Source organism: Leptonychotes weddellii, chromosome 15 (genome assembly GCF_054177405.1).
Source record: "Leptonychotes weddellii isolate Sample4059 chromosome 15, ASM5417740v2, whole genome shotgun sequence".
Lineage (NCBI taxonomy): Eukaryota > Metazoa > Chordata > Mammalia > Carnivora > Phocidae > Leptonychotes > Leptonychotes weddellii.
This window is the reverse complement of record NC_138383.1, coordinates 26815580-26833443: the sequence shown is the minus strand read 5'-3', so window position 1 is coordinate 26833443 and position 17864 is coordinate 26815580. Positions and strand designations below refer to the sequence as shown.

Below are 17864 nucleotides of genomic sequence, written 5' to 3'. Positions count from 1 at the left end.
CAAGCAGAGCTAAGCAGTGGCCAGGCTCAGAAGATCCTATCAATCCCTCTAGGCAAAAAGTTCGATGACACTCCTCACAACTTCACATTCAAACACAGAACCTCACTAGATGCTCTCCCTTGTATCACTTAATCCTCAACCACCTGGTCTGGAATGTATTGCCATCATCACGGTTAAAATAGCTCAAGGTCGGCAGGGCGCCTGGTGACTCAGTCGGTTAAGCGTTCCACTTAATCTCAGCTCAGGTCTCGATCTCAGGGTCCTGAGCTCAAGCCCCGAGCTGGGCTCCATGTTGGGCATGAAGTCTGCTTAAATTAAAACAAAACAAAAAAACCTCAAGGTCAGGGCGCCTGGCTGGCTCAGTCAGTGGCGCATGCGACTCTTGATCTTGGGGTCACAAGTTTGAGCCCCAAGTTGGGTGTAGGTATTACTTAAATACTCAAAAAGAAAAAGAAAAAAAAAAGCTCAAGGTCATACAGCCAAGGACCTGAACTCGGGTTCTATTCCACATAAGTGATAGAGAAGTAGGCTGAGCTCACGTACGGACGTGGAAAAACTGCTGTGACACAGAAAATAAAAGCTGTAGACCACCCTACATGGAACGTCTATGTCCACATAATCCTACTGAAAAACCAGGAAGGATACATGCCAAGCCTTTCAGTTGTAGGAAAGGAAACGGTTTTGCGCATTGATCCTGTATCCTACAACCTTACTGACCTCATTTATTAGTTCCAGTCGTTTTTTTCTTATCTGCTAATATAAAGATAAAAATCTTATCTGCTAATCTAAGATAAAAATCTCTTCCTTTTGGGGAGAGAGATTTAAACTTCTCTCTCAGTGGTTCTCCAACTTAGTGGCACACAGCATCACTTGGGAAGTTTTTAAAATCCCAAGGCCGAGGTGGCACCCAAATCAATGAAATCATAATCTCTGAGGGTCAGACCAAGGTACCAGGTTTTTGGTTTGTTTGGTCGGGGGGTGGTGTTTAAGATTTTTCTGTTTTTTTAAGTAATCTCTACACCCAACATTGGGCTCCAACTCACAACCCCAAGACCAAGAGTCGCACGTTCCACTGACTGAGCCAGCCAGGTGCCCCAACCCAGGTGATTCCAATGTACACTCAAGCTGGAGAACCACTTTCCTGGAACAAGGTGCACAAACCCCAAGAAGTGGTAGATTACATTAGGGTATTTGCTTTGTATTCAACGTCTTCCGCATAAAAATAAAATCTGAGAAGGGATAGAGGCTTTGGGGGAAGGGTGCTCTCAGGATAAGGCAGTATGCCTGTGACATGGCCTACAGTCAGATCAGTCCCACCCAACAGGTGACCTGCAACAGTAAGTGTGGCTGCGTCTCAACCTGGGTTCTCCTCTTGCCAGTCAATTTAGATTCCGATTCCTTACTAACTAGACGATCTCATTTCAGCAGGGTTTAGAGTTACGATTCCCATGGTCTTCTACCAATTCTCTGATCTCAGGAACAAGATTCCATGCAATGGGGTAGAGAGGAAGATAAAGAATCCTAGGGCTTAACAACCCATAGACGGCAGTCTCCTGTTTTACACACCAAAAGCCCAAGGCCAAACTCAAATTGAGGTGTGTAAGGAGGGAGTTGCTACCCAAGATACAAAGTGCCTCTCACCCCCTTGGTACTAGAAGTTGATCCTAAGGACCCAGCAGTTGACCCCCGTTTCACCTCTGGAGATTCCAGGAACCAGCTATAAGGCAGAGGCCCACACTCAGGCATACCCTCCCAGCCTGGCTTTGGTCCTGCACCCTTGTTGATCCACACTACAACCCATACCCTGGCCCCCCGTGTCACTGTCCCCCAGCCCCCACTTCATCCCTTCTTCTCCCGGACCTAGTTCACACCGAGCACAGGACCAGTCACCTGGGGCCACAACACTGCTCTGCAGCTTGTCAGGATACCTCCACCCACTCACCCACCTAACCCTCCCCACCCCGGCCCACTCGTTCCCCAGGGATGGAGGCTCTGAGCCCCCAAACCCACCCTCCACAGCCCTCTAAAGACAGTCAGCTGTAGCTACATGGCTAATTACAGCTCGGGAAACAGTTTTGGCAGCAGTTCCAAGGCGGATGCCTCCTGCTGTTGTGGCACGAGGGCCCCCAAGAAAGTGTACCCTGACACGGCATCACCCAACCCAGAGAATACTGAATGCCCCACCTGGATCCCCAGTGCCCACCACTCCCCCCAGCTCCCACTAGAGCTGGAGAGCCAAAAGGATCCCTGCTCCTCCAGGGAAAGCCCTTTTCTCCATGAGGACTTCTGGGGACAGGAAGTGCCCAACTCAAGTGCTCCCACAAATTGAGGGAAGAGGTATGAGATCCCCAGACAGAAGGGTTGCTTTGTTTTCTTCCTTGCTACCTGGGGGCTGTGATTAGAGATATTAGCCATCTCCACCAAGAACAGAGCCAAGAGCCAAGAGCCCATAGGATCAGCAGCCGCCCCATCCAAAGGAGCCTCGGGGGGTCTCACTGAAGGCACCACTGCCTGGAGGTACTGCTCAGGGAGCGCCAGGTGACTGAAGCCCCCACATCCCCCCAGTCATGAGAAGTCCCTCCCTTCCTCAGCCCTTCACTTCCAAGGGTCTTACCGGAGCCAATCTCACCTCAGACTTCTTGTGAATCAGGAGGGTGCCGTTTTCCCTGCTTTACATTGTCTGATAGGCCTAGACAGGTGCTCTAAGAGGCCCCAACCTTTCCTGAATCCTCAGACAGGGCCGCCTTGACCTGTGCATTCACACATAGGCCCACATGCACAGATGTGCACGCTTCAGCCTACCTTCCTTCTCTGGGAACAGACTCTTGAGTTGCTCTCTTTGCCCTGGTTTTTGGGTTGTTGTTTTCTGTAAAAAACCTAACTTCAAGATATAAGTGGCATTTAACACCGTCGGTCTAATAGCCTTCACACTCACAAGCTAACTGAAGGCAGCCACCTCCCCCAGGACCTCCCCCTCCCGAGGCCCCAGACACTCAGGCAAGCCAGAGAAAAGCCTTGCAGAAGGATGCAGAGCCCTGCCTGAGGGTTGGTGGGGAGGAGAAGTGGCTATTTTGAATCTGCTGGAATAGCTGCCTGCTTATTTTTAGCAGGCCCATTTGCCCAGGAATAGATGCACGCTGGCTGGCTGTCCAGTGGTCACAGAGAGCCGAAGGCAGGCACGTGCCATGGCCCCACAAAGCCTTAGGTTCACCTGCTCTGTCCAGGTTCTAAAAGGATTCCTTTCCTTTCTCCCAGAGGAACCTGCAGCTTCTCAGAAAAGCTTACCTCTGGAGAAGTAACGGCCTCACTCCCAGCACCAATGACCAACCCAGTTACTGCAGTCTAGAGCCTTCTGCTAAACAAAACAAATTTCTGGGAACAGTACAAACAGTGTTGGTCCCAGTGACTAAGCCCATTTGGCTGCAGTTATTGTGGGAAAAAAAGAGCTGCATATAATTAATTGATGGGAAAGCTGATCATAACAACAAGCACTTAGGAGTGAAGTGGCTATCAAGTCCACTGTGGACTTGTGCCTGGTCAGTGAAGTGACATCGACGTAGCATTCTGAATGGACTTTTATATACCGCCCCCCTCCAGTGGAAATTTGAATATTTCCATTATTCCAGGGTTATGTGTTCACATTACCAAAGACTATCCCCAGGTGTCCAAGACACTCCATCTCCAGAATGCCCAGCCCGTCAAGTTGTTGCTGAGGGGCTTTTCCCCTTGCAGGGGGTTCTTCAAAGGAGAGGAAAGAGCTACATGATGCAGAACCTTTAGCACTTGCTGCCACTGCATTCAGGAAGAGCAGCAGGCTGTGGGCCAGGCCAAGGTCCCCCTCCCATTCCACCCCCACTAGTGGAGGAAGACCACACACACAGAGGTCTGTGCAAGACCACAAGAGGGCCTCCTGGTTTCTCATCAGGTTGAGGCTACACACATACATTCACTCATGTAATAATTCACACATAAATATGTTTAAGATGCTGCAAGAAAAAAAGATTCTGTCCACCAGAAGCTCAAAACACATACTGAAGAATCTGTGTGTATGTGTTGCTCTCTCACACACACACCGGCACCAAGCTGAGCCCAATTTCAGAAGCAGGCAAACAGAACCCGAAGAAGCCTGTCTCAGAGGCAGCCAGAATTTGCTCAGGTTGAAAGGGTGGGTTAATGACATAAATTAAGGTTCTCAACCCAAGCTGCCTTTGGGGGTAGAAGGGAGTGGCAAGTCCCAGAGCAGAGCAGAGCAGGACAAGTCCTGGGAGCCGAGGCTGAAGAGCTGGTAGGGGACCAGACAAAAGAAGTGTGACCTTTACTGTCAAGGCAATGGGGGCAAGCGGCAGCAGTTGAAACACGGCCAAAGCAGAGCAGGTCACAAGAGGCAAAGGCCCGGGTGATCTCCAAGTGGCGACTAGAGTCCAATATTGGCGGCTACTTACTCACTTGAAATGTGACCCGTGTAACTGAGAAACAGAATTTTAAATTTTATTTAATATTAATTTAAATTTAAATAGCCACATACAGCTGGTGGCTACCTACAAGACAGCACAGTCCTAGAGGGTGTTCCGAGCAGACCGGAAACAAACACAAGAGCTGGGTAAATGCTGTGACAGCCAGGGCCTACCTTGTTGGGCGGTGTCTGGTGCTGTCCCTGAGGGGGGAGGACGATGGTAAGCTGGGCCACTCACCCTCAGCAGCATGGCTGGGGCCCAGGAATCAGAGTGCTGGAGCCATGCCTCAGGGATGTAGGTCTCAGCCCAGCCCTGATGTTCAAACAGTTGTTACCTTCATCTGTAGGGGGCCTGTGTGGGCTGTGACTCATGTTGGCACCCTGAAGATTCCAAATTAGCTCACAGTGGGGCTGTGAGGTCCCATACTGTCCTCCACACCCTTCATTGTGATGGCCCCACAGAGCAGCCAGGTGAGGCACCGTGGCCCCAGCCCCACTCCCTGTTCTCAGTAGATCAGCTGTCCAAAAGTCACAGACCACTTCCTGGGCTGCTCTCCAGGAAGCTGGAGGCTTAACCCAGTACCGTCTGGGTGGGAGCACCTGCTCAGTGAAGCCTTCTCCAGCCAAAATGGACACCCAGAGCCCAATCCCAGGAGCTCCAGGTAAGAAGAGCCAGAAGCAAAAAATCCCTTCTCTAGACATGGTCTCAAGTTAAGAGATGTTTCTCCTCTAGTTCAATTACAAATTAAACTAACTCCCAGTTTGGAAAACTTGGTAAAAACTCCATACAAAGGTGACATGCCCAGTCTCCCTTGCTCTGCTGACCAAATATCTGGCAGATCCAGTCTCATTAGGTTTCAAATGATAAAAAAAGGCGGGGGAGGGGGCAGGGGCGGGAAGGATCAGTATTTTCTACAAAGGTCTTCCCATTGTTTCATCTGGGGAGTAGGAATGTGGTTTTCAAAGTTTCTGTGGTTTTCAAAAACTTTAAACAACTATGTCACATCCATCCTGTCCCTTATCCTCAGCTCTTGGCAACCAGATTGCTTTACCAGTAAATTCTGACAGATTTCTGAGGATAGTGATAAAGCAGGTGCCAAGGAAGTGTTCCTAGGTACACAGAGTTCCCGCCGATGACCACAGAACACTACCCAAGACTGCCCAAAATAGGAAGTTGTGCTCTGACAACAAGCATCCCCCAAAAAGCTAATGAAGCTAATGAAGCTAATGAAGAGGACACACTCCTTTAGAAGGAATCAGAAAGGACGGTGTGAGGCAAGCAGCCCTTCGCGCCACCACCTCAGGTGAGCAGAGTGACAGGTGTGACACTGACTTTCCAAATGGCAGACAGTGGAATACTACCAGCTCAGAAATCACATTAAGGCCTAAGGTCACTTCTATTCAACAAATCTTTATGAGCACCTACAGGTACAAAGCACAGCAGAACACAGAAATGAAACAGACAGAACGTACTTTCGAGGCACTTTCAAGTCTCAACAGTTTCTTTCGGGGCCAAAAAAAAAAAAAAACCAATGACCTTCTTCAATGGGCCTGTTGGTACCACCCTCTGTCACTGACCAATGGACAATTTTGGTCCAAGAGTCAGGCAAGTATCCTGGCTGGGGTGGGGGACAAACAGGAATCAGGCTGCCAGCTTCCACAGATTAGAATGTTCTAATGTCCTGGGGTGGAGAGGTTGTTAGCCTGAATGCCAGCACTGTGAGAGCCAAGAGGGCTTGGGTTGTCCCATTCAATATGCAGATTTTCGTTCCACACCCATTTTCCTCAGCACCTGATGCCCAAATCCAGACCCCTCTCATTCAGACTATTCCATAAAGTGAAACCAGATACTCTGCTGGCAGGGTGAAAGGCTTGCAGGCGCCTCCTTGTCTTTGCTGACTTCCCACCAAGTCTTGGGCCACACCCCAAACCCATGCCTTCAGAAGGACTTGTCCTTGTCTGTTAGGACCAAGTCAGCCTGCTTCTTGTTGGCTGCTTACCCTCCCCCATTTTTTCTCAGCAAGCTCCTGAAAGATGGGCTCCACCAAGACAAGGGAGTAAACCAAGAAAGGAGGGGGCACCCATGCACAAAGCAACACCAAAGAAGGGAAGCATGGAGTCCCAGGATGAAGGGGAAGCAGAGCAAGGGAGAGGGGTGCTTCCCAGGAGCAGCATGAACAGCTGAGCACCTGCTGTGTTGAGCACAATGAGGCGCTCTGAGAGCAACCGCCGAGGCACAGTGAAGAGCTGGAGATGGGATGAGACACAGGCAACAGAGTGAAAGAAATACTCGGGGGGTGGGGGGGGGAAGGACACGAGAAAGGAAATATGGAAAACCAAGAACTTTGAGGCCATAAGCAATATTTACAGCATAATATACACTCTCAACAGCAGCCTGACCAGAAGCTGTGCTAACTTCCTCTGTATCAAGAAGATGAGGGGAGGAAAAAAGTGTAGGAATGAGTCAAGTCCTTACCTTCCAGAGTAGAAAAACAAATCAGGTAACATAAAAAAAAAAAAAAAAAAGGCAAGCAAGGAAAAGCATCCCACTTAGTAATACAGACATAAGTGGCAGGGAGGACAGCCTAGAAGAACTGAGGGCAGCTGCCTCTAGAGGAGAGGACTGGTCGTCAGAAAGGGCTGTTCTTTCAAAGAATAACTGTATAACTTGTGTCTCAAATCCTTCTACCAGCAGTGCTTTGATAGAACAAAAAATACATTCTTGGGCACCTGGGTGGCTCAATCAGTTAAGCATCTGCTTTCAGCTCAGGTCATGATCCCAGGGTCCTGGGATGGAGCCCCACCTCGGGCTCCCTGCTCAGCAGAGAGTTTCCTCCCTCTTCCTCTGCTGCTCCCCCTACTTGTGCTCCCTCTCTCGCTCTAATAAATTAAAAAAAAAAAAATACATTCTTAACTATTAAATAGCAAGGGATGCTCTATTACCATAGAACTTTAGGATTCTTGTTAACCAGTATAATATGTAGTGATATGTCAACTCATCTATGTACAAACATGTAATGCTTTTGTTTTCTAGTAACTGAAGTCAATCCTGCTTCAGAGCCCCCCAGCTGCCCTGCTGACCTAACAGTAGTAATCACAAAGAGCAGGGGCTTATTGATGGTAAGACCCTTCCAAGCCAAGGCACTGGGTCTCCCTACCCCACTGAGGTCTAACCAGCATCAAGTAGCAGGACCCCTCAGGGCTAGTCATTTAATAAAGATTTTAATTCCCACTGTGAGCCAGGTTCCACCGGAGAGGGGGCTGAGGTGGTGGAAAGTGCCCTCAGAAAGCAGAGATAGCGGGAGGGGAAGGGAGTCACATTTCAGAGAAGACGCTGTGAAGATACAGCAACCTAACGGGATAAACTTGCAGCCTCTCAAAAGGTATTCAGAGAACTGAGCCTAGGCACCCCTTTTACATAACGAGTTAACTATACTCCTGTGCATCTGGAAGGGTACTAGTTGAGTTAGTCACTCAGTCATGTGTTCCATAGTTTAGACGGGGAGCCCAGGTTGAGAAGAGCTGGTAAAGTGTACCTGGGAGAGAGGGAGCCTCAGACAGAATGGTCAGGGAACGCCTCTCCAAAGGTGGCAGCAGGGCTGGAACAGTGAGGAGCAGCCGTGCCAAGATCTAAGAGGACAGGGAAAGGAGAGGGGGAGAAAGTTCCAGGCAGGGAGATACATGTGCCAAAGTACTAAGGCAGGAACAAACTTGGCTAACTCAAGCGACAGCAACAAGGGGGGAGGTGAAGATGAGGTCGAAGGGCTGCTGCCATAGAAATTGCTCCCCACCATCACCGAGCTGAAGTCCTGCTGAAGGTCGAGAACGCAGAGGGACAGGTTCACCCAACTTCCTCCAGAGAGGAGAACAGACTTGCCCAAAGAGACAAGGGGCTGTAGTTTTGTTTCTTTTTTCTTTTTTTTAAATTTTTTGAATGACGCAGTTTTGAATTTTATTTTTTTAAGAATATTTATTTGAGAGAGAGAGAGAGAAAGAGTATGAGGGGGAGTGAAGGGCAGAGGGAGAAGCAGACTCCGCGCCGAGCAAGAAGCCCGATGTGGGGCTCAATCCCAGGACTCTGGGATCATGACCTGAGCCAAAGGCAGACGCTTAACCAACTGAGCCCCCCAGGTGCCCCTTAAATTTTAAGGGGCTCGAACTCATGACCCTGAGATCAAGTTGCATGCTCTTCCAGCTGAGCCAGCCAGGTGCCCCTGTAGTTTCTTAATTAATAAACAGAAGCAAATTCTGGAATCTATTTCAGAAATAGGGTGCTTCTCTGGCTGGTAGATCAGCAGGTATATACTACGTGAGTCCAATAGGGGCTCACTTTCTACTTGGAGTTCTCAGCTAATGCGTTTGCCAGGAAGCCCTGCAGTCACACCACTCATTAATTAGCCTTGGAGCCAATGTGAGGACCTTACTCTAGCCCCCCACCCTCTCAGATGAATCTGTTCCAAGAAGTCAGTCCAGCCCCAGGGAGCAGATGGGAATGGAAGTGCATGCACGCATATGTGTGTGCGCACGCGCGCGCGCGCACACACACACACACACACACACACACACACCCTTGCTACTTCTTTGAATCAGACTTTGCAAAAACAACCTCGGTCTCCAGCCAACATAAACCATAGGCAACAGAGGGCCTTATACGGCTCGAAGGTTTCTTAATCAGAAAAAGATGGGCTGGAGTTGGCAGCTCCAAGTTAGAGGAAGGGAGGAACAGAAAAAAGGGGGAGAAGACAGGACGGTGGTGAGGAGCAGAATTCATCAAACTCCTTCATATCTCTTCAGCTTCAGTGGCCCCACCAGTGAGAATTCCTAGTAAGGGGCATGGCTCTTACCGCCTCTTGTTTTTGTTTTCGTTTTTAAGCCAGAGGACGCCAGTACTCAGGCTGCCAACAAAACCACAGTTTTACAGAGTTTTTAGTGCCTGTGTGGAGGCCTGCTCTTGAGTCGGGTGACTTCCCATGAAAATGGGATAATGTAATTTCCAGAGAAATTGGCCCCTAGGGCAACAAGAGGTCCTGAAACTAGGGCGTTTCCTGGCTCCTGGGCTGCCTGTATCAGGGCCCTGCCTGGCCCAGGCAGGACTGGGCCTCTGCCACAGATCCAGAACAGAAAAGGCAGCCCCAGGGACCTCTTAGGCAGCCACTGCCCCCCCCCACACCCCATGAGTTTCTAGGGTGACTTTATTCTCTTTCCTCCTGACTGGGAGACAGCAGTAGCGTCCGCACCAGGACCTGCTTGTATGCTGAAACCACATGTACTTGGCCTTCCTAAAGGATGCCACCTGCTAAAAATAGCACACAGCAGAAGCTTGGCTGGGTGGGCCTCACCAAAGTCAAAGGACAAAGCAGGGAGGTTATTCTGAGCACAGCCTTTTCTCATCAGAGCTCAAGGCACATCAGGGTGCAGGCCTCCTTCCAAGGCTGCTCGGCAAGTCACTCCTGCTCCTTTCTCTGTGGAGGGACAGGAAGGAGGTCTACAGCCTTCAGACCTATCGTCCCAGGCCAAGGCTGGCGGAGAAGGGGTAGGGGTGGCAGTGCAGCGTGCTGAGGGCTGGGCTTCACCAGATCTGTGCCTCCTCCAGCACAGACAGATCAGGCTACTCCCAGGCGACAGCCCGTTGAGGGCTCGGGGATGGGTCTCATGACCTCCATGTGAGGTCTGACAGGCTGCATTATTATGAGCCAAGGAATGAGGGACTTGAGGTTGTCTTTTCAACCAGGTGACTGAGCTACACCAGAGTCTGCAGAGCCGTTTCCAGGCCCTAAGGCACAGCTGTCTTACAAGGCCTACAAGGCTGTCTTAGTCACAGTCATTATTTGTGCTGCTCAAAGGCACTGGAAAGTTGCATAATTTGGAGCTAAAACATGACTTTGGAAAGACAAGAGTGTTAGAGTAGGATCCTGAACTTCAGTTTGCCGTAAAATGAAAACATCCTGTAAAATGGATTACTAATACCTCCACAGGACTGTAATGAGGCTGAGGACTCAAAACACCGAAGAGCTTGACTGTTTGTGGGGTATATCATTTCGATCTTTTAAAAACTCAGTTTCATTTTCCAGATGAGGATGGAAGGATGACAGGGCAGTAAGTAAGAAACTGTCTCTAAGCAAGCAGCTAGAGAGAGAACCCTCATCTAAGTGCAAGGCAGCCCTGCGTCCTGGGGTCCGCTTACTTTACTCAGGGGCTCAGCTCCCTCACATGCAAAGGAGAACTACTTTACCTCATAGGGTTGAGATAAAATAAAAAGGGAACACAGCTGACTCTTGAACACGGGTTTGAACTGCATGGGTCTGCTTGTATGCAGATTTTGGGACATAGTACATTACTGTAAATGTTTTCTCTTCCTTATGATTTTAACATTTTCTTTTCTCTAGCTTACTTTTTTGTAAGAATACAGTACAGGGGCGCATGGGTAGATCAGTCGTTGGGCGTCTGCCTTTGACTCAAGTCGTGATCCCAGGGTCCGTGATCGGGCTCCCTGCTCCGCGGGAAGCCTGCTTCTCCCTCTCCCACTCCCTCTGCTTGTGTTCCCTCCCTCTCTCGCTGTGTCTCTGTCAAAAAATAAAATCTTAAAAAAAAAAAAAAAAAAAGAATACAGTATAGAACACACATAACATACAAAATATGTGTTCATTTGACTACTATGTTCCCATAAGGCTTCTAGTTGGCGTTAGGCTGTTAGTTCAGTTTCTGGGGAGTCAAAAATTCTACGTGGATTTTTTTTTTTTTTTTAATTGCACAGGATGGGACGGGGGGGAGGAGGGGGTGCAGGCTGGTTCCCCTAACCCTCACGTTGTTCAAGGGTCAACTATGGTTTGGGGGGAAAAAAAAAGACCCTCCTAAGATGCCAGGTATACAGCAGGTGCTTAACAGGTACCTGTTCTGCATCCTGTGCTGGGTGGCTCCAAGACAAGAGAGCTCTCACATTATATGCCAGTCGAGCAGGCATGCCCAGGACTAGATGAGGGGGTATCTGGAAATAAAGCTCACTCCCCAAAGCTAGCCCCACATCAACACTTCAGGACCACCACTGTGGCCCAACTCTTCCCAAAGTCTTCATAAAAATAGGCCTCCTGGGGCGCCTGGCTCAGGTCATAATCCTGAGGTCCTGGGATCGAGCCCCACATCCGGCTCCCTGCTCAGCGGAGAGCCTGCTTCTCCCTCTCCCTGCCGCTCTGCCTACTTGTGCTCTCTGTCAAACAAACAAACAAACAAACAAATAAATATCTTAAAAAAAAAAAAGAAAGAAAGAAATAGGCCTCCTAACACCCAGATAGACTGGAGGGGCAGAATGAAAAGGACGCTTGTTTGTAAGGTGTCTGCAAATCTGGTTCAGCATTGGTCTCCCAGTGGGATCCTGCAGGAAGCCATCAGGTGGGTGAGTGAAGGACCAAGTAGCAAATCTGCTGACATCTGAAGACCAAGGACAGTGGCCTTAGACAACCAGCAAGGGCCTTTAAGATAATAAGTAAGTTTTCAAACCAAAACAGCTTTCTGAGGACTTAGCATCTGCCCCTCCTGATTCAGTGCTCCCATCCCCAGACTCCTCACCATGCTCCTCTCGAGAACCATTTCTTAATTGGTCACTGCCCTCCAAACTGGCAAACCAGAACTTGCTTCTTAACATGCCATAGATAGAGCTGATAAATAATTGTCACCAAAGCTGTGGATTGGTGGACTCTAGAGGACTAAGCCCAAACATGTGATGCCTTACAAGGTGAGGCAATTAAGCTTTTACAGTTGGACCAAAGCTAAGACCAGTGCTGTCCAACTAGAACCTTCTGTGATGGTGAAAATGTTCTAGGCCTGCACTGTCCAGTACTGGCCACATGAAGATACTGAGCACTTGAAATGAGACTAATGTCACCAAGGAATGGATTTTTAAATTGTATTTAATGCTCAAAAGTTTTATTTTTTTTTTTAAAGATTTTATTTATTTGACAGAGAGCACAAGCAGGGGGAGCAGCAGAGAGAGAGGGAGAAGCAGACTCCCCAATGAGCAAGGAGCCCGACCTGGGACTAGATCCCAGGACCCTGGGACCACAACCCGACCCGAAGACAGACGCTTAACCGACTGAGCCACCCACGCGCCCCTGATGCTTAAGTTTAAATTGAACCAGACACACATCACTAGTTGCTACCCTATAGGGCAAGGCAGCTCTAGACCCTCTCCCTTAAGGATAGATTTAGGAGATAAGAATAGAGATATAATAAAAAAATAAGGGGTGCCTGACTGGATCAGGGAGGAGCATGCAACTCTTGATCTCAGGGTCGGGAGTTCAAGTCCCATGCTGGGTGTAGTGATTACTTAAATAAATTAAAAACTTAAAAAATATTTAGCACTGTAGCATCTTAGAGCTAAGAGAACTTGAGATGCACTTAAAACAGTGGACTGTGGCATTTTTTTAGTCTTTGACTTACACTATCCACAGAGCCCTGCTTCCTAGCCCAAACACACCCCTCCCCATACACACCCCTGCAGGTAACTCCACCCCGCAGCAGCCCAGAGGCACTCTAAGGAGCAGAATCTCAACACCCTTGATTCATGTTGACCAACCCTCCTTTTAACCAGCTGAAGAAACTGAGACCCCAGAAGGGTTTAGAACCACTGCCAGGTTTCAGCCCTGAAAGCCGCACCCCGTCCTTACCCCCCAAACCAGGGCTCTTGCCAGCTAAACCCAGCGTTGAAACAAGCCTCATTCATGAGCCCTCAGCACTGTACATTTTTACTTCCACGACTCACCTGGGGCTCTGCTTTGTTCCTGAATGTTTGGGCCTCAGTAAGACCGGGCTGAGTGAAGGCAGGCAGCCAGTATTAGCAGATGGGGACAGAATGTTTACTATCAATTGCTGCAAACTACCAAACTGAGCTGTAGAAATGTCCAAAGGGCCAGGATTCAGACAGAATGAAGACCATTTAATAGGAGGAAAAGTAAGGAGAAGGACACCTTGAAAGCTACTTATTACTGAAGGCCAGTCTTCAAAATGCTGCATAACACACACTCCTTCACTGCAACAATCTGCTTAGAAAGCAACAGAAAGATTAGGAGAAAAGCCCACGGATTTGACTATTCCTTCGTTCTTCTCACAAAAGCTCTCCAGAGGACCTAGTTTAAGCACATGCCATACTTGTCAGTAACTCTGCCCCTCAATTTGTATTTATATTAGCCATTGAAACTATCCCGATTGACCTCCAGCGTCACCCTCCTCAGTTGTACTCAGAGGTGTGAGAATTAAAGGATCAGGAAGGTATTTGCTTGTAACTCTCCCAGCACAAGACAGTAACTGTCAAGGAAAAGGCATCCTCTAAAATTACAGTTCTCACATCCCCACCAGCTACCTCTCCAGCCGGACTCTGTCCCACTCAAAACACCATCATTGATCCTGTTTTCCACAGCCCAAGTATAAAATCAGGTACTGGAGCCAGGAGCTGCTCCGTGGAGTGCCACATACAATGGGTACTTAATGTTAAATGATCATAAAGGTGAAACCTGCATGAGGCATTACACCAGAAAGGGCTGTGGAAAAAAGAACTTGCCTTAGACAGCCAAGTTTAGGATTTAAATACATCCCACGCAGATTAGCAACTCAAACCGTAGGAGAGGATTTCAGTGGGACAAGAGGCCCAGAGGACCTCTGCCTCCCCAGAGCAGAGGAAAACAGAATTGGCAAACAGAAGGTGGTTAACTCATAAACCAAATTGTTGACTTCCTCACAACAGCACAACAGACCAAGCTACAGAGAGGTCCTCTCGTTCTAGACTCACAGGGAAGATTAGGAAGGAGTGGCCTGGGGAGAAGGGGCTGGAAGGCACAAGCTGGCCAGGCACATGGGGTGCCCACTCCTCAAAACCCTGAAACGTGCACTCGACCAACTCATGTTGTTGCAGGCTAGAGCCAGGAGGCTGGTAGCAGTGTGGGGAAACCAATTGGCTTTCCTTCCAACCAAGTTTCCAGGTCAGAGGCCAGGGGGAGGGGTATTTTTAATAAAATCCAAATCACTCAAGTGATTCAAAAGAAACTTAACGTTAATCTCAGAGATTCTTTAGGAGGAGGAAAAAAGCAACGCTTGAACAGCCATCATGAACCAGGCACAGTGCCCAGTCTAAAATATAATCTCAATCTGTCTTTAGGATGAGAGGGAACACTGTAAAGGCTAAAACTAGCCTTCACCCATAAACGATGACTATGGCCAGGCCTGGGTCCAAAGCACCACAAATAATTTAGATTACCAGCTAGAGCAAAACAAACTGCTTTAAAATATTGATGCTCAGCAATCTCATACTGGAGCCACAGCCACTTGGCACCTGAGCAGGCCCCTTTGACAACACACACCCATGTGCTCACCCTGCAGTAGCCAAGGGCTGATGTACTTCCTACGAACAGCTGGAAGGAGGAAAGGATATTCATACAAAAGGCTCCAGCGACTCAGAGGTCTCACTCAAGGGCTTAGATGGGATCAGCTCTCTGCAAATTTTGGGCCATCACCTAGCAATGTGCATGACAACGGAGCCAGCTTAATCCAGGTAGGCACTGAAGCTTCAGTGATTTGCATATCTGTAGGATCAAAAGGCCCTCTTCTATCCTAGAGCCATATTTTGTCTGAGAATACACCCAGGAATTAATAGCCCAAACCCACAAAACTAGTTAGGTGTGAAAGAGGTTAAAGTTCAACACAAAAGCTCCCCCACCAAACATAACTTGTTTCCAGTGCTCAGAAAGTTTTTTAAGTTTTATTTATTTTTTAGTAATCTCTACACAATGGGGGACTCGAACTCACAACCCCAAGATCAAGACTCACATGCTCTCCCTACTGAGCCAGCCAGGGACCCCTCCGAAAGTCTGAAATAATCAGCAGGTGAACCACTTGAATGCCAGAAACAGAGAAATGTGATAAATGATCAAATCATGCTCATGCTACCCTCTACTCATTTCTAAGATGTTCTATGTCTTTAAGAGCAAAGGGGATGGGTGGTGCTTACTAAGAGTCCAAGCTTTGCTTTCTGAATAGAGAGTTTAAAAAAAAAAAGAAAAACTAATTTGGGAAGCACTTGGTTACAACACAGTAAGGTTACTAGTTGCCAGAATTAACAGCTTTTTGTGAATGGTGTTCCTTGATCAGTAATTGCGACAAAGGGGGGGAGGGGGGAGGGGGATAGCAAACCAACAGATACGACCGTACCAGGTGTCCAGCAGCCCAAATTTCCCGGCAGGAGATAAATTTAAACACAAAGTAGCCTGCACTTCAATAGGGAAAAGACAGCTCGCTTAACCTAATTGCTCCGCCCATATGCCCTACCTGGCTTGAGCGGCCTCCACTTACACCTGGAGTGAAGAGCACCGGGTTTCTGTTAGCGGCGGCCGAGCGGGAGGAAGGCACCCGCCAACCTGGGCATCTCTGCAAGAGCGGAAGATCTCGAAACGCCCAGGGCTTCCAGCAGTCCCGGGTCGGTTCGGCACCGCCCACCATCAACAGCGCCTTTCCTTCCCTAAGCCTCCCTAGGAGGGGGATAGGGAGGGACTATACCCTAGGGCACAATGGAACTGGTGAAAGCCTGACTCCGAGGCGTTCAGACCACGTCTTCCCAAGCACATTTTGACCCATAACCCCGAAACTAGCGTGGTCCCTCCACACCCCGAGCCCGGGGGGTGGGGGGGTGCAGGCGGAGTGTGACACGTGACCCACGCGCCCCGGGGCATGAAGTCAGCGGGCACAACGGGCAGGACAGCCTCCAGCTCTCCCGACACCCTTGAAGGGTCTGCAAATGCTAATCATCTCGAGAGACACCAGGCCTTTGACCTCAGGACCCTAACTCGGTTCAAAAGGTCCCTGCCCCCGAAACAGGGTTCCAATCACCACCGTGTCCTAGCCCATCCTCCGAGTTCCGCAAACCAAGCCTCTTCCCCAGGTTCGCCGCAATGAACTCCCGGGGGCTAGGCTACCTGCACGGGCTTGCCACCGCTGGGCCTAGGTGGGGAGCAACCCAGAGCGAGCTCAAGGGGCCCAGAAGTTGAGTAAGGTTCCTGAAGTGACCATTTCAACTCTAGCCCTTCAGGAGGAAGAAAGGGGTGCCCGCGGGCCTCGGGGCACCTCCTCGCCCTCACGAGCACCTGGCCCTGCCCACAGCCCGCCCCGCCGCCGCCTCTCCCGGGTCAGACTTGGGTACACACGACCTTTGAAAAGTAAACGCGTGTGGGGTTGGGCGACCTTGGGTGGGACGCGCTCGGGTCTATCTCACGGGAGGGTGTGCGCGCTCGGGGAAAGTTAAGCCGCAGAGGGGTGGCCCGGGCGCCGCGTCCTCGCCTCCCCCGGCCCGGAGGGCTGTGACGCGCGTAGGGGGCACCACGCGGCCGCAGACCATGGCCCCAGCCGCGCACACGCGACCTGTCAACGGGAGCCCGCGGGCAGACAACCCTGGCGGGGGAGGACGAGGGGGCGCGCAGGCGACGGCAGCGAAAGGGCCTGCTTGACAGCAGGCGGCGGGCCGAAGCCCCTCCGCACGCGCTCGGCGTCCGCAGCCTCCCGCCTCCAGGGCACCTGGAGCGCACGTCGCACACCGCACCTGCACCCTAGACTCCCCAGCGCCCGACGGCGCCGCCCTCGGGGGCCTGGCAGGTGGTCCTCGGGCCAGCCGCCCCGGCGGCCCCAACTCACCAGGTCCTCGGCGACAGTCGGGATGCAGAATTCCTCGCCCGCCGCCGCCCCCCCCCCCGGCCCCCGGGCCCAGCAGCCCAGCCCCGCTGCGCCGCGGCCGCTCCCCCACGTGCTCGCCCAGGCCGGAGGAACACAGAGACATTAAATACTGAGGACGCGCAGCTACGTGCCCGCTGCGCGACGCAAGGCCCCGCCCCCCGCCCTGGTGCCCCCGCACCGCCCCACTCACCTGCGCGTGCGCGCCGCCTGCCGCTCCCGCCCGCGCTTCTCCCAGCTGCGCCAGAGAGGGCGCGGTCTGAAGCGCTCCGCCAACATCCCGCAGCCGCCGCCCGCAGCCTGGCCTCGCCCGGGCTCTCGCGAGAGGAGCTGTAATCGCGGGGGGGTTGGGGAGAGCAGCCTGGCTGGAGTCGGGGAGACGTCGCGGAATCTCGAAGGTCTACCCCGCGAGCGCAGGGTGGGGTCCCCTGCCTCGGCTTTGGGCGGTCTCCCGGCGTCAGTTAGGCCATCTGCGTGCCTTGTCGCGGACAGCCCCCTGGAAAAGCCGGAGGGGCCGGTGAGGGGCAGGGCTCCCCTTGCTCCCCCGGAACTCTCAGTACTTTAAAATGCATAATCAGGTGGCCATTAATGATTTTTCAATAATGACTGCATAATAGGGAGTACCTGGCACTACTCAAATGCAGCTTTTTTTGCCCATTTTCACATTCGGTGATGTCGAACTAAAACACTTTCTTCTAAATGGGTTTGG

The 17864-nt window shown here is 50.6% G+C and overlaps 1 protein-coding gene across 3 annotated transcripts in view; it reads right to left on the bottom strand.

Annotated features, from left to right (window-relative positions):
• Positions 1–17475, bottom strand: part of AKAP1 (A-kinase anchoring protein 1) — a 33521-nt gene extending 16046 nt beyond the window's left edge. The window contains exon 1 of one of the 3 annotated variants that reach the window (XM_006729839.3): positions 17349–17475. The gene's annotated coding sequence lies outside the window, so the exon portion shown is untranslated. Of the gene's footprint in view, positions 1–15763; positions 15913–17119; positions 17274–17348 lie in introns of those variants that run through there. The other 2 variants (XM_081805253.1, XM_081805255.1) reach the window with 2 other exon arrangements.
• Between the last annotated feature and the right edge of the window lie 389 nt (positions 17476–17864).